The sequence below is a fragment of the Camelus bactrianus genome, chromosome 6 (genome assembly GCF_048773025.1).
Source record: "Camelus bactrianus isolate YW-2024 breed Bactrian camel chromosome 6, ASM4877302v1, whole genome shotgun sequence".
Lineage (NCBI taxonomy): Eukaryota > Metazoa > Chordata > Mammalia > Artiodactyla > Camelidae > Camelus > Camelus bactrianus.
Window position 1 is genome coordinate 16261531 of NC_133544.1, and position 25214 is coordinate 16286744.

Below are 25214 nucleotides of genomic sequence, written 5' to 3' on the forward strand. Positions count from 1 at the left end.
AATTTTCAACAACCAGTGGACATTCCCTCAGAAGGGCAAATACTGCAGATGAAACCAATATAGTTATCTCTAGGATGTCAGATTTTTTTAAAAAAAATTAAAAATCCAGGCAGCTCTGCTTATCATTGCTTTGATTTAATTTAAAGAGAATCATCTGTATATTCCAGATGGTTTTCTGTATGTACAAAACATCCATATTCACAAGATTGACATTATCAATGCAGTAGTAAATTTCTCAATTATATGCCTTCTATCTGTATTGTATTAACATCTCACTGCTGGAAAATAAAAACACTCTTACATCATTTCGCTTACGTCATCTTCTCATTATTAGAAGTGTTAATAGTCATCACTTTTCTAATTTTTAATAGTTGGGTTTCTTCCCATTTTCTTCTCTCCTTAGCAGACTCACTTTAAGATTTTAGATAAGGAAGAAATGGTTATGTTGCTGACCTGTAGCATCTCATAGTTTAGGCATATTCGGACATATTGACTAGTTCATTTCTGAAGGTATAACCAGATTATTAGGGCTGCTAACCTCCTTTGGCCCCTGAGGTCAAGATCTGAATCTACTGTAAAATCTGATGTGACGACTCTTCAATACCTCGCCACTCTTCGACTTTCCCTCCCTCCCTCTTGATAAAGATAGCTTTTACACAAAGAGTGAAATCAAATTTCTAACTTGCATACCAAGTCTCTAAGGACCAAAATCACATTACCAGAATGATGCCTATCTCCATTAGAAAGGCATTATTAGATGATGTTACAGGTCTTTAATCCACAGCTGTGCGTTCTGCGGGTGTGATGTCCACCCAAGGAGTCAGGGCTGGGAGGCTGACGTGGGACAGAGCACCGCCTCTGACTCTGCAGGACAGCAAACCACCTTCAGGGAACAAGGACCTCAGAATCTGACCTTAGCAGGCATCCAGCAGTAGTGATGCAGAACTGTACTCTTCACAGGGCCGAGCTGATTGAAATTCACAGCAAGCAGCAGCTCTCCGTTTTTAAATTCAGAAAGGAATGGCTAAAGAAACAGAACCATTCCTCCATTAGGTGAGACTCCACACTCATATTCACCATGCTAATTGTTTGGTCAAAGTCAATGAGTTAAATTTTACAAATCAGGGATCCAGCAGAAATATCTCAATTTTCAGAGGGAGAGATTCTCAGCCTAAACGGGCTGAATTCATTGTCAGTGCTAAGTGGAAAGTCGGGATTCAGTTAAGGAAAGAGAAGGAGGACTCAAAACAGTATTCAAACCACACAGAAGTGGTCTGATAAAGCCTCAGAGGCACCTGTATGCCACTGGCAAGCTTTGAAAAAAATGAAAATGTAGTCCATCCCCCAGACTGTATTTCTCAGGTGCACGAATACATTAGGAAACAAAGCACATAATACTTCCACTCTGTAGGAAGGGCGTCTGCACCCTGTGATCGCTCACTGACGAACGTTCATCTTCCACAATGTCTTTTTTTGCAAAACGACAGATTATTAAATCCCTCAGGAAGAACACTAAATGAGCACTTAGAACTTTCTGGCATTTGAGACTTCAATAAATACTTGTTGATCCCTGGCTCAATCATGAATCTTTTTTTTTTTTTACTTAAACTTATGTGGTGTCCTGCAGAGCGTAATTCGTAAGGAAGCCCTCTAAGTTCCACTCTGAAAAAGAAAAAAAAAAATTAAATGTTGCCCTCTTTCTTCTACATGAGAATGAAAACAAGAAGGGAGGCTGGCTTTCTGTTCCTGATGAGACTTTCCTTTCAATTGAAATCCTCAAAATCACGTTTGGAAATATGTGCCCTACCTAATAAGCTGATGAGTTAAAACTGAATCCATGCTGTTTTTACAGTAGTTTGGACCCCTGCGTCAAGTACACAGGCAAAGCAGTGGTTTGATGCGCTCCTGGAGTCATCTGCTATGCTGTGTCTTCAACAGGGCAAAAGGCTCTATTCTTTCCCAAAATTACAACACAGAACCGCCAGCACCACCAACAAAACTTCTTATAACCACCTAACAGAGGTAATCTTTCTCCCTCAATCTTTCCTTCCCTACTCCTCCCTCTCTCACTCCTTCCCTCCCCAAATCTCTGATGAATCTATCATCCAGCAATCCCACTCCTAGGCACGTATCTGGAGGAAACTCTAATATGAAAAGGTACAAGCACCCCAGTGTTCATAGCAGCACTATATACAATCGCCAAGACATGGAAACAACCTAAATGTCCATTGACGAATGACTGGATAAAGAAGCTGTGGTATATTTCTACAATGGAATACTACTCAGCCATAAAGAAGGAATAAAATAACGCCATTTGCAGCAACATGGATGGACCTGGAGATTTTCATACTAAGTGAGGTAAGCTAAAGAGAAAGAAAAATACCATATGATACTGCTTATATGTAGACGCTAGTGAAAAAAAAAAGGACACAAATGAAATTAATTACAAAACAGAGACAGACTCACAGACACAAAAAAACTTATGGTTCCCAGGTTGGAAAGGGCCCTGGGAGAGATAAATTGGGAATTCGGATTTTATAGATATTAACTAATATATATAAAATAGATAAATAACAGGGTCCTACTGTATAGCACAGGAAACTATACTCGATACCTTGTATTGGCCTATAATGAAAAAGAATATGAAAAGGAATATATGTATATATGTATAAATGAATTACTATGCTGTACACCAGAAATTAACACAACATTGTGAACTGACTACACCTCAATAAAAAATTTTTTAAAAACATTTAAAAAATCTACTGCTGTTTGAAAACATCATTGATATTTACCTTACCTTTTCATGAGTAAGCCATGTTGAAAGACGTGTTAGTATTTGCTGAGCACATAAGTGCACCAGCTGCTAAATGCCCCATGTGTATTACTTCATTTAATCCTCATGGCAATGTTTAAAAGAAAGTTTTACTTTTGCGATCCCCACTGCGCAGATGAGAAAAGTTGAGACTTACAGAGAGATTAAGGACCTTGCCAAGGTGCCAGAGCTGTGGGGCAGTGAGTACAGCTAGAAGCCCAAGCTGATATGATCAAGGGCCAAGCTCCTTCCAACCCACTAGCACTGGCTCCCTTGATTCTAAGAATTTGAGAAATCCGAGAACTGCCCAGTCTAAAGAAAGAAAGAAATGGAGGCTCCAGAGGGTTGAGTAAATTGACAGGAATCAAAATTTTTTTTTTAGAGACAGCAAAAAAACTCGAATTCAGACCTTCTGCCCACCCGCCTACAGATCTTTTATTTACCCCACACTGCTGGTCGAGTCCCACTCCTGGCACTAATTATTGAGAAGATGACTATTTGGTACAGAGCTACACAGAACAGAAATGGACATGACCTTCAGTGTTGCATTTTCCTGTCTGGGAATCTATGAGAGCATTCATGGCACATCCCCCCAAAACCCGACTCCAGGAGACATGGAAGTGAAATGCTGTAACCAAACTGAAAGCTTTAAGAAATAAAAGAAACAGGAATTACAAAAATGGAAAGGAGTATGAAAAACAGTTCCCATCTTCAAGTTTCTCCCTTCATGTCATGCTTTCTCTCTGGCAGTAATTAAATTAAATCTTCAGTTATTCCATTAGGATCCACTGTGATCTTAAATAAAATGAATCCTTCAAGGATTTCCAGGCAGATCATACACATGCTTCCATCCATGCTCGCACTCCTCCATCCATTCATTAAAGAACTTAGGCTACAGTGGTAATTAGCCAAACACACATGAAGTCAATAATACACTAAAATCCTACTATGCACAATATTTTGCATAACTTATTTCTCTTAATCCTTAAAAGAACTCTGTAAAATATCACTGCCTTCATTTTATACAAGAAGCTTAGCTAAAATGTGTAATTTGCCCAAAGTTACACAGGTCATAGTAGACCTGGATTCAAACTCAGACCCACCTAGTTCCAGCACCAAAGCACCATGCTGTACATGACATTCCCTCTACCTGGAGTCGTGCTTGGATGTGCCCACAACCACAGGTACTCACCCTGTGATCCACTCTTACAAAAAAGCACAGGAGCATCCAGTGCGATCACTTGGGCTCTACAGAGTGAAATCATAGAGTGACATGAAGAGAGCAAACATTTCGTTTTTCACTTTTTTAATGAATTCTCAATAATCATCCATTGGGGAAGGCAAAGAGCTTCCGTATATAGAAAAGGAGATCCTAGAAGGTCACCCCTACCAGTGGCATGCCTGTGCCCTTCTTAAGCTCCCACTCCCCACCTCTATTTCATTTTTCCAAACAACCCCATTCCTTATATCACTTTAATGATGACCGCGTGGTCCTGTTCACCACATTTCAGAGACCCCAAGGACCACTCCTCCATCAGCAACGTGCCCTACATTGTGAAGAAAGAAACAAATGGGACTTGAAGTTTCACTCCTTTCATCTTTTCGTTAGGCGTTCTGGCAAAGAGGCGGAGTCACAATCACACCCAAACTACTCTCAAATGAAATCAAGGATTTCTCTCCACATTCCACCGTTTACAAATCTCTGTCACTTAAGGACGGATAATCATCTGAATACTCATTTCTTTAGGAGTCTATTTGGCATATATTTTCACAGAAATTCCATTAATGATCCTAGAAATAAAGAATCATGAAACAAGAGGGAGGCAGGGAAAAGCCAGATTGCTTGCACGCTTCTCAGAGGAGACCAAATTCAAGCTATGCCATCAGGATGATGATTCTTGTTATTTGAAAAATCACTAATGAAGGAAATGCAAATTCTCCCATGAAATCCCTTCCAAATTTCCCAAGTATTTTATATGAGAAGATCAACACTTCCACACAAAGAAACATGTAATCAAGGGTAAGCACTAACACTAGTTTGTTAAGGGTTACAAAAAAAAAATCACATTGTATAGAGCCTTCTTTATCTCCTAACTTTGTGTTTCCAGACGGCAGCCAACCCTTTAAATTGGAATCTAAGCAAAAGCTAGAACAACACTGATTTTCCACCGGAAAATAAGTCTATGAATGTAATTTTGCATGGCTGTGGGATTTTAATAAGAAAAACACCTTCATAACTTTGGATGGCACTAATATTATGCAGAAAAAGAAAACACGTTCATTAGCCAATTACAATGACACTGGTCATTCACACTAAATGAAATGTTTCTCCCATCCCATCATAGTTTCCACACTGTGGTCTGCAATAAAATTATTTGCTTGGTTTACCTTTTTTTCCGCTTCTCTTTTTGTAACAGCTTTCATTTTGCTGTTTACCTGCTTCCTAACAGACATTCCCTAACGTTCTTGAAGAGTTAGCGCTCATTCTTAGAAGCTCCTACTTGAGAATTTCACCTACTGGAAACATTCGCAGCAGTGTCCCCACAGAATATATTATGAGCACTGCTATTTTCATGTGTATAGCGACAAGCTAAAATTTTGGAGAAAAATTCTTTTTTTTTTCTTTTTTCATTTGTTGATAAGCCAGACTTCTCTGTAGGCAGTTGTTTTTAAGAGCATGCTCTTCGGGTAATTCCTTTCTAATAATCCATGATACCCACTGTTTTTGAGGTGATAAGACTGCTGGAAAGATTTCTTTTTTGCCCAGAAAGCAAAGGGATTTTAATAGTCCTTCAACAGTGAGTGTCCTAATTGAGACCGAGTGATGATTATTTCCCAGGTATTGCATCCTCTTCTGAACCCCAGAAATAAATACTGTTATGGAGAAATTGGACAAGAGGCATTGTGGCCCCACAGAGACCCTGCGGGGAAACAGTGACAATATTACAGAACTGCCTTCACTATGCAGGAAAAAACAGCCACTTACAAACCAAGGCATTCATATTATTTCAAGTTGAAGTGCTGAAGGGGAGAGACATAGAAAGAAGAAGAAAAACGCTTCCTAGTCCTTGGTGTGTGTCAGGCATCACCACATCTATTCATCACACAGATCCTATGAGATGCGTATTATTTTTCCTCTATTTAAAATTGAGGAGATAGACACCAAGGTGAAGAAACGTGCTCGAGTTTCCCCAGCTGGTTGAGGCAGGACCAGATTCAAATCCATCCGCCTGAACCCCAGCTCCGCCGCCTTCCCACCCCTCCCCTACCCTCTGTCATGATGCAGCTCCCTGTTAAAAAGAAAACAATTATGGAGATAATAAAAAAAGCCTGTGATTGTTGCGGTTTTCAAAACATCCAGATGTCTTCAAAGATTCCAGCAAGCTGGAGACTACGGCTTCGCAATATCGCAAGCATCTCTTTCAGTATAAACTAGCACACCATTAATTCTGGCTCTCAAGCCTTTATTATAAGAATCCAACTCAACATCATCGAGTCTAATGCCTCTGATTATTTCTGTTCGCTCTTGCCTAGAGGCCTGGAAAGACTGCAGATTTCACAAATACAAACAGAGGGCTCATGATGCTGGTGGAATGTTCTACCTTCCTGTTTTCAAATCAAGAGCGCACTGCTTTGACAAACTGTTCCACAGAGAGAACAAAGGAAGCTTCTATTAGATACTTGAAAATTCAAATATGGAAGCGTTATTTCTGCAAACTCTGTTAACAGGAATTCGCTCAACATTGAAAATGATGAGAAGTAGTATTCGGAAAGGGAGAGATGGACTCATGCTGTAAGTTTCAGAGGTAGGTTGGGGACTGAGACCTGAGTTCAATTTAAGCTCCTCAAACATGTATTACCTTTGCCCTAAATGAGCTCCCGGACAGTAGACACACAGCACCAGGTAAAATTTTACATGACAACGAGACTGACGTAAAGACAAAAGTAAGGGCGCACCCTAGACACAGTTCAGGAGAGAAGATTGACTTTCTTTGGGAAGATACAGGGAAGTACAGAAAGAATGGCCTTGGGCATCAAACTCAAAAGTGTGCACTTGACCCTGTGAATAACGGAAAGTAGTACCATCAGCATGGAAATGAGGAGGAGAAACTATGGTGTGCAGATCAGGGGAGGAAAGACGTGTGTGGGCTTAACGACCACAGAACCAAAGTGAAAGGGCTAAGGCAGATTCTTAAGAGACACATGAAACTAGTGATAGAACTGTTGCAAATGAGTGAAAGGGCGTCATCAAAGATGACTCGAAGTACTGGTTCTAGACAGTGGATCTTGTTGAATAAAGAAGCATGAATTAAGCAGAACAGGACTTGCTTCAGAATGTTTAGCTCACTCTGAAGCATACCGACACAAGCCCAGCAGAAAATCCAAGTGCAGCCAGCACTCGGAGTGGAGAGGAAAGAGTGACCCTGAGTCTCAGGCTGATCCTTTACAGACGCATGTGGTCCAAGCCGACCAGGCAGCCACTTCCAGCAAGACTGACGCGGGGAGGTTTCCGTTCAGTTCACATGGCCTGATCGCGTCTCAGTTGCAATCTGCAGACAGCTAATGGTTCCACCCAACTCAGCTAGACTTCCACTGTCACAGACAGAAACTCCCCAGAATTCACTGGAAGGGTGCCAAACAGAACTGGTGTTTTCATGCGGTCCTGAAGCTGGGGAGTCAGTCACCAAACGGCTACCACACCTGGGCAGAGTCTGCTCTCATAGACCACCCCTTCAATGAGCCCATCCAGACCGACCCAACTCAGAAAGCACCTTATGCCACTCCATCCACAGTAGTTTCATGACAGATAATGCGCCCCGGGTGACCAAGAGAACACAGAAGCAAGAGCAGCCGTGGTGCAGCTGCCTAAAGGGAAATGAAGGAATTAAGGCATGGATCACTTAATGTAGACAGAACTGAGAATACTTACAAGGAACGAGGAAGGATAAATAAGTGAAGGGCCTTAATTACAATCCCGAATGCATAAAACACAATGTGTATACACGCAGAAATGAGTGCATCAGCAGAAGGGGCAAACAGGGAGGGATGGCCAGAATCAAATTCAGCAGGGGAAGACTTGTAAGCACATGCCGAGCTTACGGTCAAATTATCAACTTGGAACAGCCCTTCCCAGACCCTCTCTGGGTCATTTTTTTACTCAATAGTATCCACCGCCTGAGCAATTCCATAGATTTAGAAAAGGAGAGAATCTCACCTGTTTATAACACAGTCAATTCTCCATCATTTCCAGGCTCTATGCTACTATCTGCCCTCTGGACCTTCCATTGTCCCTTTTCACCTCCACAGGGAAAAAGAGGTGAATCTCAAATCCATCCATATAACCTTTTATTAGTAGCGCTGGTAAAAGGGTAAAGACAAGGAATAGAGTGTTCTTTCCAGTAACTACCTCCTTAATCACAAGGTACTTACCCACAGACTTTCGTTAGCACTGAAAACATGCTAGAAGTTGTCACGCTTCCTTTTGCAATGAGTGATTCTCCTCTCTTCCCATTTTACAGAAATACATTGAGAGCCCCAAGAATTGTTTTCAATCGAAAATGGCAAAGAGTAAATAATGCCTTCTTAAGTAGTTACCTCTTAAAAAATCAAATACGGAAAGCTAGAGGTTTGTGGACAGTGAGCCATCACCCCAGAATTTTAAGACATGGAAAAACAAACTTAAGAGTGGATTTTGGAACCCACCCAGCGCTCACTTATCCTCTAAAACTAATTAACAGCAACTACAAAATACAATAAGCCATCTAAGGCAATTCTCTCTACTTCAGTTTTCCTGTGCGTAAAATGGGGTTATGAGCGGTGTTACTAAACAGAACCTACTATACAGGGTTTTTGTGAATGTTTAAATGTGATAATATAGATCACGTTTATTATAGAGTGCTATAATAGGACTCTGTATTATATAACATATATAATAAAACACATAATAACAAAGATTATAGAATATCATCTATATTATTATAGAGTTATTACCCAGAGTGCATAAGCAGCACCGTAAATAAACTATATCTATAATCAGTACAATTATGGTTGTTAATTATTATTTATTATTACCATTATTATGACTCCTCCAAGATGATACTCAGTGTGATTCAAGAATCAGGAAAGCATATTGTTTCTAAACAGTCCCATAAACTAACACTGTAAGATCCCCCGGGGGGTTGCTACAAGCCCCTGGAGTTCAAGCAGAGTGGTTTATCAGAAGCCAACACAGAGGGTATTCCATGCGTCTCCTGTTGGCATGGGAAGCGTTGCCAGTGCACAGACAGCCCGACAGGGAGCAAGGGGGAAGGTGGGGGCATATCAAAACGTGCTCCGCCATCTTCTACTCTTTTTAGCCACTGAAAATTTTGCTAAAAAAGGGGGGGAGGAGGGACCAGATTGGGTGCATATGGGTGCACACGCCCCCCACACGCAAGCCAAGTCCCCTCTGTCCATCAATCAATAATCCACAAAGAAAGTAGCAAGGTGTTAGTATTTCCTTTTGGCCAACAAGGACTTAAAGCCCAACTTCTGTCACCATCGTGATCACACGGAGCCACGCAAGTTTACAATGTACTGTAACTTTTGCATGCACTTTGCCGTATTCCATGCACAAATCACGAGGACTAAGGCGGATCCTGTTTTGTGGAGACAGAGTGATTAAATTAAGGATCTGTGATCTCTAGTCCTCTTTTCTCCAATCTGGAGGACCCTCATTCCTCAGACAGGTATCTCCATCAGGAAATAATGCGCCTAAGATAAAATAAACAAAATCAAAACAAAGAGCAAAAAAATATGAAAAAGAGAGCAAATACATAGAAGTTTCACGAGTTCTTTGCTTTGCTCTCTAATTATCCCCGGAGAGACACACAAAGTTAACACTATGAGTTAAGTTTCTCATTTTATGGGCACTACATCTGCGTGAACATCTACTTAACTGATGGTTTTAATTGGTGCCAAGAAAGATATTTCATCAAGCAAAATCCGCTCTTCATTAAACAGGTCTTCCAGTGTGGCATCTGAAACCGCCTCACGTGTGGCTTGGAGAGCCTGATTCTGATCAGGGTTGGATGACAGGGCTGGGCTGCCTGACAAGCCTGCTTAGAGTAAGGCAGCATGGTGGTGGCTGTATTTCCCTCCCACACTGGGCAACCGATCTATGGGAGTGAAAAGCACTTCTGAAGAAGCAGTCCCTATCACTAGATTATGACTCTTCCTGTCTTCCAAGATTGTCCAGAACAATTATCTACTTATTCCTTCAATTACATTTATGCAGAACCTGGGGAACTGAGCATGACTGTTAGCACCAGGGAGATGGGACGAAATGAGCCAAAGTTCTTGGCATCTATTGAGAGAGACAGACACATGAACAGACCTATTACAATACAACATCAGCAGGGAACTAACAAAGGGACAAGGAAATGCCATAGAAGCCCAGAGAAAGGAATGACTGATTTCCATTGAGAGGGAAGGTGACATTCCTGTGGGTCTTAAAGGAAAAGAGTTTGCTAAATGGAGAGTGGGCAGGTGATATTCTAAGTAAACGGTAAACAGCATGGGAAAGGCTAAGTGGCAGGAAGCTAAGTTACCACTGTTGGAACATGGGTGCAGAGGATGGATGCCTGATTAAGAATGAGGCCTGAGTGATGGTTTGAGACCCAGACTGTCATGGATCTCACATGTCATGCTAACAGGTTTGGATGGGCTCTATCCAGAGGGACAAGGAATCCAAGTGGTAGGGGACTAGTAATATGATGTGATTTGGCTTTTTAGGGAATTAACTCTGGGGACACCAAGAATGGTACAGTATGATGGTGTAACGGATACTGACAAATGGTGGAGAAACCACATGGGAGACTATGGCTTCCAAGAGTGAAACCAGCCAACATCTGGTCCCTCTCAAGGTTCCCCTAGAAGAGCTGGGTTAAATGAAGCAATATTTCCTATGTGGCAAAATATATATAAAAATACTTTCAGAAACTCACAAGTGGCTCTGAACCAGACAACTATGAAACCACCGAGTCTCTGGGTCAGAAAAAATTCTAAAAATGATCGGTTAGTGATCTCCAACCCTGGGAACTTTTGAACATCCACATTCCCAGGCTTCATCACAGACCTAATAAATCGGGACCTCCAGGCCTCAGGCACAGGAACCTGCATTTTTAACCAGCTCCTCCAGTTAATTCAGACGGATGAGTCAAATCTAGAAAAGGGTGACTCCAGGTCAATCCATCAGCTTTCTTGATGAGTAGGGATGAGGCCGTCTTTGAAACACTATCCCAAATGCTCAGCACAAAACTTAGCATGGTGTCTGGCACAAGGTAAAATAAAACAATCTCTGTCAAATCCCCAGTTACAAGCTCATGACCTGAATGGATGTCTGCCTTGCATTCTTTCGGGACTCAGAGATTATTAGAATTGAGTTTTAAATTCCATTGCTGTCAGCACTACTGGACTTGTTCCTTACCTATTCGGGTAAAAAAAAAAAAAATTCTAAACCATTTCCCGAAGAATTTTAATCTCTCTTACATGTTCTAAAGTAGCAAAAACAAGGTCTTATTGTTTTCTGTTGAGTGGAATGTTGCTTCAGAAGCTACTTACTTAGATGTTAAGGGCTTGCAAAGTACATTTTAGTGCCTGCCTCTCTCTGCTCCAATTTGATTAAGCACATGTATATACACTGTGTATACATGATGTGAATTTTTAACAGGAGGAGCTTCTGTGTTTCTGAACCTGGAGGTTGGGGGCACCTAACATCTTGTTAAATATAACCTCCCTACATCAATTTAAAAGCCAAAAAAAAAAAAAAAAAGAAGAAGAATCAAATCTCAATTGTTAAGTCAAATACAAAAATTATACTCTATACACATGCAATCATAATGAGAAACGAAAAATAACTCCAGCATTGTGTATCCTGACCGGTGCCTCTGAATGCTGTATTGTTCAGAAGTATCTGACACAGAAGCAGCAAGAAGCTCCTTCACTTAAATTAATTGAAAATGGCTTTCTGGAAGTATTTCCACACAGAAATGATAACCCAGTAGTTAGAAGCATTATTCTGCTTCTAACATCTCTCATTACACAAGCAAGGTATAATCATTCTATAAGCACAGAATAAGCATTATATAAACATAATAATTTACGTGTTAAATCTTCTACAATAAAATATCTTCTTGACTCTGCCAAGAGTCGTGTGTGTGAGATGAATTGTGTGAAGCACGTGTTTACAATTCACTCCGATAAAAATCTCTGTAGATCAGCACAGACATAATAATAATCACAGCTCATTTTTTGCGTCCAGTGTCAGAGGCGAAACATGGGAGGTCCTGTCACAGGTACTGTCCCCGTGGAGGGCGTTATGGATGTCAATGGGGGGTGTCAAAGGCGATGCTTTCAATGAACAAAAAAACTACAAGTCATATAGAAATAGATTAAAAAAACCAAATTTCTTCTGCATAGCACAGGGAACTCTATTCAACGTCTTGTAATAACCTTTAATGAAAAAGAATATGAAAACGGATATAGGTGTGTATATACATGATGGGACATTATGCTGCACACCAGAAATTGACACATTGTAACTGACTATACTTCAATTAAAACAAAAAAAATTACAAGTCAGGCAGGATCCAGCTGGCACCGCCTTCTGATTCCCCAAATTGAGACAAGTTCTCTTTTTGGTCCCGTCCCTTCGCTCTGTGTCCTGTCACAGCATCAGCCCACACTGGACCCCAGGGGCTCCAGGCTTGTCCTGCCACTGCGGGGACTGCAATTCTCTCCGCTCTCTTCACGGTCTGTTACGTGCGTAAAAAACAAAATTTTCTTTTGCAGAAGAGGCTGGATCCTGTGAGTGAACAGTTCAAGGGCTCAAAAGCCTTCTTTGGGATTCCAGAGAAATGCCAAGGTATTTGTAGAGGGAGAGAGTAACATAATGGAACTATTATAATTTCAGAGAGAGAAGGCTCAGCAGTCAGCATTTATTAAGCCTCTACTGTGTGCCAGACAGGGGGACGGTTTACATAATTATCTCTATCCTTAGGAGAACAGCTCTGTGAGCAGAAAGTACTTCCTTCCATTTTCGACTTGAGGAGACGAAGACTGAAAGACGTTTAAAAAGGTTCCCACCCAAGTTTACAAAATGTGCAAGTGACAGAGCCAGCCTTAGAACCCAAGATCCTCCCTCTCTGAACACAAAGCTCTTCTCAGTACTACGTATTCCTGCCACATTTACCCAGGTCGACTGCACTGTCTTCAATCCTGTATGAAACTGCCCTGCAATTAAGTTTATACCTCCTCTCTCCTCCCCAGCCTGGGCAGCCTCAGTGGAGGGGCTCCCCAGTCTTACTCCCTGCCTGGTACGTGGTAAGCAGTAAAAATCATCTCCTGAATGAATGAAAAAGACTTCTTCATCATCTGACGCATACCTTCTACCTCTGCAAGAATAACATTAGGAGGAGAGGGGACGGTTCAGCGGTAGAGCGTGTGCTTAGCATGCATGAAGTCCAGGGTTCAATCCCCAGTACCTCCATTAAAATAAATAATAAGTAAACCTAATTACCTTCCCCCATAAAAAAATTAGAATAAAAAAGAAAAATACCTCCTTCATGTCATAGTCCCTCATTACAATGTGTGCTTTACTCAGAGTTCTGCTAGGACCTATTTGGAAAAGAAAATCTCCACCCCAGAATTAGTTGGCTTATGAGAACAAACTTATGGTTACCAGGGAGTAAAGCGGGTGCGAAGGGATACACTGGGAGTTCGAAAACTGCACCTCTCAGGGAGGGGTGGCAGTGTTAGCTATCTCGATTGTGGTGGTGGTTTCCACTGGTGTCTACATCTACCAAATTCATCAAATTATACATTTGAAATATGTGTAGACAGTACAGGAACCATATCACGATAAAGGTGTTAAAAAAAAAAAAAAACAAGTAAGCTGGCTTACCTCATTATTCTGTTATGTTAGGGACACAGGAGCTAAGTCGGCACCACCTAGCACCTGGCTAACACAGTATTCCCACCCCATGGTGTCTAAGACTTAGATTTCCTTGTGCATTTCAAAGACGCACACGAACACACACTAACTCCCCACACATCCGCCTACAGAGGCTTCGCATTGTATTAGCAGAACTCTTCAGAGTAGTAACAAACATTCTCTTTCTTCAAATATTATAATTGTGTCATCCGGCACTGCCAGAACAAAAAGTACTCAGATTAATTTCTCCAAATTATGGAAGTAATTTGTCACGTAAAAATATAGTTCTGTGGCCAGGTCCTTTACAGTGTACTACGAAAATACTAATCAGCTTTTTTTTTAAGAAAGTGTGTCAGAACTCCGGCAAATAGTAAACCCAGACCTGAAAAGAACATCGCTAGAACCGGACTGGCCTCCATTCAGTCACTCATAGGCACATGCTCTTCCAAGCAAGAGTCGTGACCTAATCCTGGGTTTTATAAATACACACTTCATGGACACCTACATTTCCCGCAAGCTTCAATTAAGTAACCTTAAAACAATTAAAAATTAAACCTTTACAGAGGCCTACGTTTATACATATCGGGGAAATAAATTGTACACACTCACTCTTAGAACACTTAAAATTAAGCGTCTCAGATTTGACAATTGTAAAAACACAGTTGAAGAAAATATGGAGAAATAAATTGTGCAGAACTGTCCCACAAGGGCTTTGTGACACTCACAAGTCAACCTAAGGCCAAGCTTTGGAGATTATGTTGTTTCTTAATAAATTGAGGCCATTTGTGGGGAATGGGCTCAGGAGATTTCCAAACTACTGAAAAGACAGTCCTTTGCACTGGCCTGCCTTATTTATGCAAAACAAAAGCCTTAAAAATCATCGTATGCTCTACTAATGACTCTGTTTTTTTTGCAAAAGGTTAACTTGGATGGCTGAAGTATAAAGCTAGCCAAAAAGAAATAACCTTACTTCAGGGAACGTTGATGGTTTCTTCCCAAAAGATCCTCAGTGGAATCCATTTGTGATAAATTCAGTTCCCAACACTAAGCCAAGCTGTCAAGGAAGAAAAGTTTGGCCCTTGCACCCAACTCGCCCCCATCAGCGTATTTTCATCAAAATACAACAAACACAAAAAAAAGAGATCATGCGCCATTAAATGAAGGGAGGAAGTGATGCAGCAGAGGGCCATGGGACACTTTCTTGGGTGACGGTATCCCAGAGCAAAAAGCAAAAGCTCCTGGAGGGCAGGACCCTCTGCCTTGGTTACCCTTCTATTTACATAAAACCTAGACCTATCCGAGCACATGACAGTCCTGCAGTGATGAATGAGGTCCACGTGAATAATGCCTCTTCATGAGAATATAGCGCTGAATTGTTATCAAGGCACTTTCACACACATTAATCTTGTCTGACCCCACAACAACCCTGTTGAACTCTGCAGAGAGGAAATTAAGTCTCCAGGAGATTAAGTAATTTGTCCAAGGTCATAAATGTAGAAAGGAGTGTGCTGACAGAAGAGTGCAGGGCTTCTTTACATAAATACATCTTCTCTTTCTTCCAAAACAACTTATGTCACATCCCCCACCCCAGCAGAAGTCTGAAACCACAAAGCCTATCTCCTAAAATTACTGTCATCCATAACCAGCAAACATGTATCTAACAGAATGTGTGAGAGAGGGTGAAATGCATTTTTTTAAGTCTAAATATTTACACAATTGCACTATTTTGTCCAGTTTTAATTTTTAAAACACAACCTTGATCATTTTGAGTAGGCTCACAGAGAAGGAAACTTCTAAACCAGACCTGGAACATTCAAGATCTACGTAATTAAATGTGATGTTCCTTATTTTGCACAGAGCCCAGCAGTTTAAAGGAGCACTCTGTGCAGCCTTAGGTAGCCTTCAACTCCTTTCTGGTTCCCGTTTCCCAGTGAGAAACGAGGTGAGTGGGGTTTGTCTCAGACCAGCTCACAGAGGCAGCTGTGAGGAATAAATGAAATCCTGCCTGTGAGACTTAGAAAAATGACCAGGAGACGAATGTGTTTTAAAATCCATGTCATTCCCCAGGGCCTAAGTAGAATTTTCTGGAACCTCTATGGCAAATGCTTATCCATCTACTGCCCTAACTTCGCCCTCCTCTTTATCTAATATCTGTGAAGATTATTACAATTCCCTGTGTTATTTTCTTCTTCCAAATAGCCCAAGCTCTGGAGCAAAGTGGGAGAGGAAACCCTCACTGAGGCTACGTGGACACGGGATGTTTGTGAAAGCGACACCCCCAGGCAGCTGGCGCCGAGAGTGACACCAGCACGTGGGCCTATTTCGGGACTGATGGGAGTCTAATGTTTTCCATTCAGCCCCATGACCTCTGCTGACTTCCCTGGACCATGTATGTGTGAACCAGTTTTAGGAGCCGCTGTTCCCTGACATCCTGTAGAAGGAGCTTTCAGTGTTCTGGGGCCAAATAGCATCGGTGGACTTTGAGACCAGGTGTTTTTTTGGTAGGTTGAAATCCAGATGCCCTCAGGTTCTTTAAAGGTCAGATGGAAGATTGTTTTATCCGTGTCTTGGAAACCCTAATAAAGAGACAGAACTATAAACACGTGACCTATGAACCGAGGGGAACAGAGGACCTTCTGCCACGTTTCTGGAACATTCCCTTAAAAGCAACACGGGAAGAAAGTGAGAAAAATTGCCTGGCTCTAATGAGCTCTGTACAGGTACCACAGATTTCTTTGGTGAAGGCCTCAAAAAACGGCTGAGGTCTTCCACCACTAAACTGCCAGAAAACGTGTACCCTTATTGAATATCCACAGAATAACTGATTGGGATTTCAGGATCACGAAAGTGGCCGTTTGACTTCCCAAATTCTACAAGGATATTTTCTTTGACCTCCCCTTCTTCCAGATCTGGAAAAAAACCACCACTGCTGCGTCCAGGCGACTCGGGACACGTGGTGCTACATGCCTCTGCAGAAACACATCCCACGTTAAGTTAAGTTAGAGGTGGTATTTGAAAAATAAATAAATAACGGAGTTCCAATTCACTGCAAATGGTACAGGAGGCCAGTAAGTGGGATGCCTGCAAGAGAAGGACTTCTTTTAGAAAGATGTTTTACAGGACTTTTTCTGCATCATTAACTCTTCTGGAATCCTGAACATAACATGATGAATTTCCCTTAAAAAGTAGCTACTGTTTAATTTTGAATCACTTCAAAGAGCTACAGTAGAAGGAATCAAAGAAAACCAGAAAGACCAGTAGATGCAAAATTCGCCAAGGGAAAAAAAAAAAAAAAAAGCACCCATGAAGGTTCTAACAGATTTTGACCATGTCCTGAAAATACTGCTGATTATTTCACTAATACAGTGTTTTACTGTTCCATGCGACTGAAATAAGTCTCTGTATTCATCGGAACACAGGATATTTTTATTAAAATATTTGTGTCATAGCCCTTTAAAAAAGAAACATATTCAAAACCTTGAAAAGAATCTCTGTCTTAAAATGGTCCTTGCTTGATGTGTATGTGAGTGTGTATGTTTTACTATAAATAGGTATTTAATTGGAGGTCATATTGCTGAAAGGAGTAAAAAGACAGTGATAGTTTATCCCCAACATGTAGTTTAAGAAGAAAAAATATAACTTTGAAAAAAAAAAAAGCAATAAGGAGAGTGGGAAAAGTAAGAAAATTGGGGTATGATAATAACTGTTTACCTTTAATAAGAAGAATTGGTCTTTAAAAATGTCTTTGGTGTAAAACCTGCCCAAGGGAAAAGAAAGAAAACCTCCTAAAAATTCTATATCCCCAAATACCATGAGATCAAAAACCATCTGGAAAATGTCAGATAATGGTATTCGCCCACCTAAGAAAGTCTGTAAACTTTGTCTTCAATTACCATTTAGGATAATCAACTCAAATGGAAATTTCGATTGGAAAACGCTCAGAAGACAAAGCTGGATTAGGAGTCAGATTTTAAAAGTCTCCTTAAAAGACCATCTGTTTATAGTCACCCTTCGTACACGCCACCTCTCCCTTGATCTGTGCTGTACGTTCACAGCAGAAGCACAGCCGAATTTAAAGGCAAGTCTTAGCTCCCACGTATATGTTCTGGGCTTGTCTCAAGTTTCCCTTGTTATGTAAGCACTTCGGGGCAATAAAATTTCACTCACATCCAGCAGTACTGTGAGTCTCAAAGCACTGGCCTACCTGCCTGTACCGTCCTCTTATTGGCACCGGATAGCTCTGGTGTTTTGTTTATGTTGATCAAATTGTCGATGCTGTATGGAACAACTTAGTAGCTCATTAGCCTGTAACATTTTCATTACTGTTGTTAAAGAGCATTACCTGTACTGAACTCTGCCTTAGGAAAACCAAGTTGGAAAATCTAAATACTCAGAAAGAACTACAGAGCTGTTGGGTATCCGCCCCCTTCCCCCCCCCACACACCATAATCTGTAGACTCTGATAAGAAAAACATTGAGTGTTCACTTCTCACAGATAGAGGTGACTAATGGCCTGAATTTGAATCACTGTGGCAGAAACCACAAAGTTATTAAAGTAATCAAGTGAAAAATGAACTTGAACTGAAATTAAAGATACCAACAGACGATTATCCAGAGAAGGTCTGACCTGATTAGAAATAAAATTACATCACCTGGACCTTTTTCGAATCTTCTCAACAGAGCAAGAGCGAGAGCTGCCCTTCACCCTTGCTGTTTTTTGACTCCAGACACTGGGGATCGCAGAAGTGGAAAGTCTTCCCTGTAGAGTACAAAGCTGAACAGTCAAACTAGATCAGATGCTCACACTGGGTCTCTCCAGAATATGGCTTCTGCACTTGTACATACTTGAGTCTTTCTTGAAACCACAGCTTCAAACTAGGAAGATATAAGGTTGCTTTCGGGAGATGTGTCTAAATCCTAAATCAAACTCTCCAGCAGGCCAGAATATAAATGTAACGGGTATCAGAGGAGCTTCAAATTAGATCCAGGCGGTCAAAGTCAAACTCGGATAAGATCACATCGTCTGAAACCTAGCATACAAGAAAAACCATGCCTGCTTGGAGAACCCCAAAGCAGCCCAGCACGGTGTCAATTGGGAATCTACTTTCTTCTGTTAAAACCATCCCCTGGAATTTGTAAAACTGCAATGAAACTACTGAAGTGTTAAGACATGGGCTTTTTGTTTTTAAACCAGCATTCCTTCCATGCTAGGTTTGTAATAGGTCTGCTCCAGGACAGCTAGTGCGATTCTTTTTACAATTTCTTGTACCGACTGCCAGAGACATGGAATAATGTTTGAAATTTCATCTTCCAACCTCCTCCAGTCACAGATATTTGCGACTCAACATGACAGTATGGTGTTGTGCTGTCACCCGAGATTATTAAAAATCCATAAATGGTTTAACCCTATCCTGTTTGAGGCTTCTGAGGCGGGGAGGAAGAAAAGTTGTATCTGTGGGGGACTCCTGACACTGTGGGGAAATGAGCAACTTTTTATGGTATGCATACTACCCAAAGATTGACTATCATCTAATATGGTGGCCTTTCCATCTTATGAATCTGGTGATGTTGCTTACTGATTTAAAAAAAAAAAAAACTGGTGCTAACACTTCAGATACTGACCTAAAATTTTACATTCTTACTGCAACGACCAAATACAACCCTGGACAAATGCCAACCTGCATTTTATTTACCTCAAAATGTTTGGAGGAATTCTTTCATTGGAGATTTAATAAGGTCATACGGCTTAAGTCTACAGACAATACTGGTCTGGATATGAAAGGTAGCCTTCATATTACCTTTTGGCTGGGAGAAGTTGGACATAATAAATTTAGCAATAAACCCCTGAGCGTGTGGACATGCCCCAAAGCTTCCTGACCCTGGGTGATTAAACGGTCTCCCAGCCGAGGAAGGAGCAATAGCTCCCATTTAGAAGAGGCTTTGCATAGCAAATACAGCAAGTAAAGAAATCTAATCAGCACCTTGCACTCCTGTTCGAGCATTTACACGGATTTGTGCCTTGCACTTGATTAGCTTACTGTAAGCTTTACAAGAGATTCGCTCCACTAAAATTAATCAAAAGCCCTCGAAGGCTTATTTCCATTTACCAGAGAAGGCACGGTGAGTTTCCAAGTGCACAAATAATGATTCATTAAAAAAAAGATAATGGAGCAGCAGACATTGAGCGGCTTCGAAACTCAAAAACTCGACCGGGGGAAAGGGGACGTTGGGGAGTTGGGGCTGGAATCTTTTTGCTCTCGGAGTGAAACGCAGCAGCTATTTTATTAGCCCAAGAAAGGCTGCTGTTCTGGAAACGTGACCGTCTTCTCTCCGCTGCCCCCGCCTCAGTGCACACACGCGACCGCTCACTCCCCCCACGCGACGGCGCGTCAGGCCACCAAGGAAAACCGGCCTTTCCGCACCACCACTAGCCCCCCAAACACAGACACACACACAGGCGGACAATCACTGCAAATTCATTCCACCAATGGTTAACATGTTTCATCTCACTCTTCAGTAAAAATGTGACTTCTAAAGTTCCTATTTTATGACGCCGGAAGGTGAATGGAAGGAGGAGGGGAGTACTCTGGAGATGTTAAAAGGGGGAAGGATAAATTTTCCCCTTTGCTTGAAATTTTCACACACACACGCCCCCCCCCCCTTCCCGGTTTGCCTTTCTGCACCAACTAAACGAGGTGGGCGAATGGGAGTGGCTTCGTATCATTTTCAAAAGATACTAAATAAGGGTGGGAGAGTGCGAGGGCGAAGGTGGGAGTGAGTGAAATCTACGCACCATTTCCCCGGATTGAAGAATACTGAATAAACATCCTAAATGTCCTACGAGCTACAAGCCGAGGTACCAGCTGGGGCCGAGGGTTCTCATCCATTCCCGGGGGAGATTCGCCTCCCCGCACAGCTGCCCACCCGGCGCAGAGAAGCGCCTCGGACCCCGTTCCTGTAGCTCTCCCCATTCTAGGTGCCCAGCCCCGGGATCTTGAACTTCGCCTCCCTCCTACTTTCACAGCCAGATCTGGCGAGCGTCAGGAAACGCGCTGGGAGGGAGCTGGAGCCCAGTGGAGGGGCCAGGAAGGAGAGGTTGGGGGTGTGCGTTACCTGCAAAGGTTCTCGAGGTCTCCTCCAAGCTCTGGTGGTAATCCCGCTCAGCGCCGCGTCCTCCCCCAGATCCAAACTTTTGCTAGGTCCTCCGGGTGGTGGCGGCGGCGACGGAGGTGGCTGCCGGAGCCCGGCCCTGTCGCCCGCAGCGTCGGGGCGCGGGGGTGCGGAGGCCGGAGCCTCAGAGCGGCGCGCGCCTCCCCGCAGCCGGCCGGCGCCCGGGCGCCCCGCTCGCCTAGCTCGCTCTCGCCTTCCTACCCTACGGAGCCGCGGCATCGTCTTCCCCCGTCCTCCGCCACCTCCGCCTCCAGGGCTGGGGCATGCCACTTTCTCTCGGCTCCGGCCGCCGAGGCCCCCGCCTCCTCTCCTCCTCTGCCTCCCCTTCTCCGCCTCGGCCGAGCCCACGAGTCCTGAAAGAAGGCGGGAGAGCGGGGAAGGCGGCGGAACGCGGCCCCGCAGCGCCGGGGCTCCTTGGAGACGGAGGACCCCCGTGGGGCGGCCGGAGAGCCGACGCCCGTGCGCGGATCGCGCGGAGCCCGGAGTGGGGCGCTGCGTGGGGTGCGCGGGGGCGGGCGCGGGGCTCGCTCTAAGCGCTGCGCCGGCCCGGCGTGGGTCCGGAGGCTGCTCCGACCTTACTGCTGCCTGGATCTGACCCGGCCCAGCTAATGTAGGCGCCGCGGCTCCCACCCCCACCCCTCCTGACACCCCCGGGAGATGTTTACAGTAATGAATTCGCGGGATCGCCTCCGCCGCTCCCGCGCTCCTCCTCTGCCTCCGTCCCTCGCGCTCTGGCGCGCTCCCCTCCTCGAGTCCTCTTTCTCTCCCTCCGTCGCTTACTCCCTCCCTCTCGGAGTCCCTCCCACATTTCTGGTTTAAAGAATGCTTGGGAGGCGCGGCTGCAACCCAAAGCTTTCCAAGAGGCAAAGTCAGACTCGGCTTTTAACCCTGTCCTCCCTGAAGAGAGTTGCAAAGCGAGCGCCGGGGCTCACACTGCAAATGCCGCCCTGACCGTGCCCGCCTGCACCATCCCACCCCCAACTCTGAAGGATTAGTGCCACCGTCTGAGCGCAGAAAGTTGATTTCCCCCTGCTCGCCCGGGGTGGTACTTATAAGTTAGAGACACTGAGAAACGATTGAAACGTGAGATTAGAGGGTAAAATATAACAAGTCTCTCAACCAAGATGGCGTTATTTCAAATGCAGGCAACCTTGGTGATTTACTCCCCCCACCCCATCACTAGTTCCCTGATCCTGGATCTTTTTTAAAATAACTTAAGAGGGAAAATAATCTGCAGTTTAATATAATTTTAAACATCCCATTTTTCTCCCTTCATCCTGGCCGCTGGAAAGAGCGTGGTTCACATTCCTCATAGATTACTACGAACAACCAAATTCAGCCTCACAGATTTTTAGGAAACAGGTTTGACAGCGAAAAATAAGCCCGATTTGCATATAAGCAACATTTCCACTTCTCAATCTCTTTGCAAAGGTTAAAGAGTAATCTAAGAACACCAATGTGCACGTCTCTTTCTCGGGGGGAAAAAAAAACACTTCTGGCTTTCTCCTTTCATTTCTTTGCCGCTCCTCCAGCCTCCAGTTAAGTTGCTGTCATGTTTTAACAAGTCTGGAGAGAGGCTGCATCTGAACAGAAGAGGGAGAGCGAGTTCGCGCCAAGCGCTGGGCTGCGCTGAGACGCGCCGTCGGTGGGACCACGCGAGAAGCAATCAGTGAGCTTCAGACTAGCTCGGGACCAACTCCCTAGGGATCCGCTCAGCTATCGCGGCGTGAGTTAGGCAGGGGCGGTGGCCACAACTGGTTCGAGATGATTTCCCCGTCCTCAAAGTCTGAGTCACTTGGCACCACTTTCCCAATTGTTTTTATTTCCTTCGCATCCCTGTTTTGTCTACCGCTTTCAAGTATTTGAGCGCCTAAATCGTATTAAGCAGACTTGGAGAAACGCCCGATTTGCCTCCCAAGCACAAACCACGCACGGATCCACCCAGACGCACGCCCGAGACGCACGCTGGCACACGCGCGCGCGCGCACACGCGACCTGGGGTCGTACCCGCGGGTTGCTACTCCTGTAGCATTATGAGAAAGTGGCTAAGAAAATGCTTCGACTTACAGATACAAAGCCGCTTTTCTCTCCAAACTCAGTATGTGACTAATACACTGTGAAGGAGGAGGGAGGAAGGTTGGGGAAGTTAACTGGACCAGGACAGTGAGTGCCATCTTTCTGGGAGGTTCCAGGAGCAAAGCACGAGCGACGACAGCAGCGGTGGCCTCCGCCTCCACTAGCAGCTGCCGCCAGCCGGAGCCCCAGCACTCCAGGAGTTTCCCGGGTATCAAGTGTGGATCCAGCCCTCCCCAGTCACCCTCTTCCCTGAATACTTCCTTTCTTTGGTTAAGTGCCCAGACCTCAACTGGTAACCTTGATCTTGGGTGTGATTACAAATGAGAACTGGCCGCGCCAGCGCTGAAAGCGCGGGGACGAGCCCGGGACTGGTCAGCGTGGCGGAGGGATCTTTCCAGGTGGCTTGAAGCCGTGGCTGGGACGCGGTGGCACCCAGCGAGGCTCTGCCCCCGCGCTCCTCGCTGTCGCCTAGCCCCTGCACTCAGTGCCAGGAGGCCTTATCCGCCCCCTCCCCGCATCCCACGCACGCGGAGCCGGGAACGCAATCCCAGTGAAGCCTGGTGGGCTCCTCGCTGGAGCCCCTGTAAGACACACTGGCGGAGCTCAGCGCCAGGCCACTGAAAACCAGCAAGGCTGGAGAAAGACTTGATAGTGGGAAAAATAACCTCTTCCCCAACTCGAAGAAAAACGAACCAGTACCCTTCGCATCTTCTTAGCCACTATTGGATCTCGGGTTGCGGGCAAGGGGGTGTCTTTAGACGCAACGGCTTGATAATAACTCTGGTGACATTAGGAGCAGATGGAGTGGGTGCAGGGGTAGGGAACGAGGGGTTTGTTACTGGTGGACGTTAACATTCATTCTGGGAAAGTGAGAGGCTGGACTCAGGCAAGCTTAGTGGCCCTAGAAACCCCAATTTAGGATCTATGCTCCAGCGGGCTTGAGAATTTGCGTTTTGACCCTGAGCTCAGTTACAAAACTCAGAAGAGGTAGACTCGACCTGCAAATAGACTTCCCCCAAATTGGATCAGAGTTAAGCAGTCTATTCTTTCTCTGGATGAAAGATGAAGCTTAAAATATCCCTCCCCAGCCATTACCCTCCAGCTAGTTTTTAAAAATAATCGCCCTAAAGATGCTGCGTGATACTCGCATAGCGGCCTCCCGGGCGGTTACTGGAAACTCCACCTGGCACTTCAGCCCCTTTACCTGGCGGCCGCGGCTCCTCTCAGTGGGCTCATCCGAATCCGACAGGGTCAGGGAGGTGGAAAGGGAAGAAGCTGGCTCGGCAGCAACGGGGCTCCCGGGGCATGGTATTATTTTAGGGGTCGCCGCCAAGGTCCCTCCTGCCCATCGTTGAGAACCGCCAGCCTGGTCCTGGGGCTGGGTAGACACGGCGGCGGGCGCGGAGCTGCCACTTCGCCGCTCCTTGACACGCGGGACCGAGGGCCAGAGATGCACCCGGGGCGAGAGTCGCGCGGCGCCAGGCGCGGAGACTGCGGCCACTGGTGTTACCTCCGAACTCTCGTTCCTCTACGGTGACAGTGGCAGATGCCAAACTCGCAAGTGACGGCGACAGGTTTCGAACGTACAACTAACTACTAGGTACCCAGCCAGAGACAGTAAGCTGCTTTTCCCCTCCCCCGCCTCTCCCTCCTACCGGGGAGGGAACTAACTTAACCCTGTGTGCGCCCTGCACTCCCCGGAGCAGCTGTAATCCACTAGGAAACCGCAGGCGGCGGCTCCCGGGGCGAGAGCTTTGTTCACGTGCGTTTCCAGTGGGTATGTTGCTGTCTGGGGGCACTCGCGTGGCAAGAAGCCAGAGGCAGGCTTCCAGCGCCAGACTCCGGCAGGGGAAGGAGCCCGAGCTTTTCATCCGGACCAGATCCAGCCCTCGAAATCTATTTTTTGCCTCCAGTTACCAGATTTATTGGCGTTGCCAGCGAAGTTGGGTTTCATTCCCTTTTTCTCCCCACCCCCCAATTCGGACCCCCGGATTATTTCCTTTCCTAGCGGGTGCTTTGAAGTTGTAGAACTCTCCGCTCATTCTAACTCTAGCTTTTAACTGTTTTGCGTGTGCGAGACGAAATGTGGAAGGCCCCCACGCACTCAGGCCAAATTTAAATGAAACAGCGAGGAAAGCTGCCTCCCACCCAGTGTCTGCAAAAGCCAAACGACCATATTCA

General features: G+C 44.5%; 1 protein-coding gene across 3 annotated transcripts in view; it reads right to left on the reverse strand.

Moving 5' to 3' along the window:
• The window catches only part of FLRT2 (fibronectin leucine rich transmembrane protein 2), a 93920-nt gene extending 69238 nt beyond the window's left edge, over positions 1 to 24682 (reverse strand). Inside the window, exon 1 of one of the 3 annotated variants that reach the window (XM_010959432.3) lies at positions 24238 to 24682. The gene's annotated coding sequence lies outside the window, so the exon portion shown is untranslated. Of the gene's footprint in view, positions 1 to 14757; positions 14778 to 20900; positions 21728 to 24237 lie in introns of those variants that run through there. The other 2 variants (XM_010959431.3, XM_045519913.2) reach the window with 2 other exon arrangements.
• Positions 24683 to 25214: the final 532 nt, after the last annotated feature.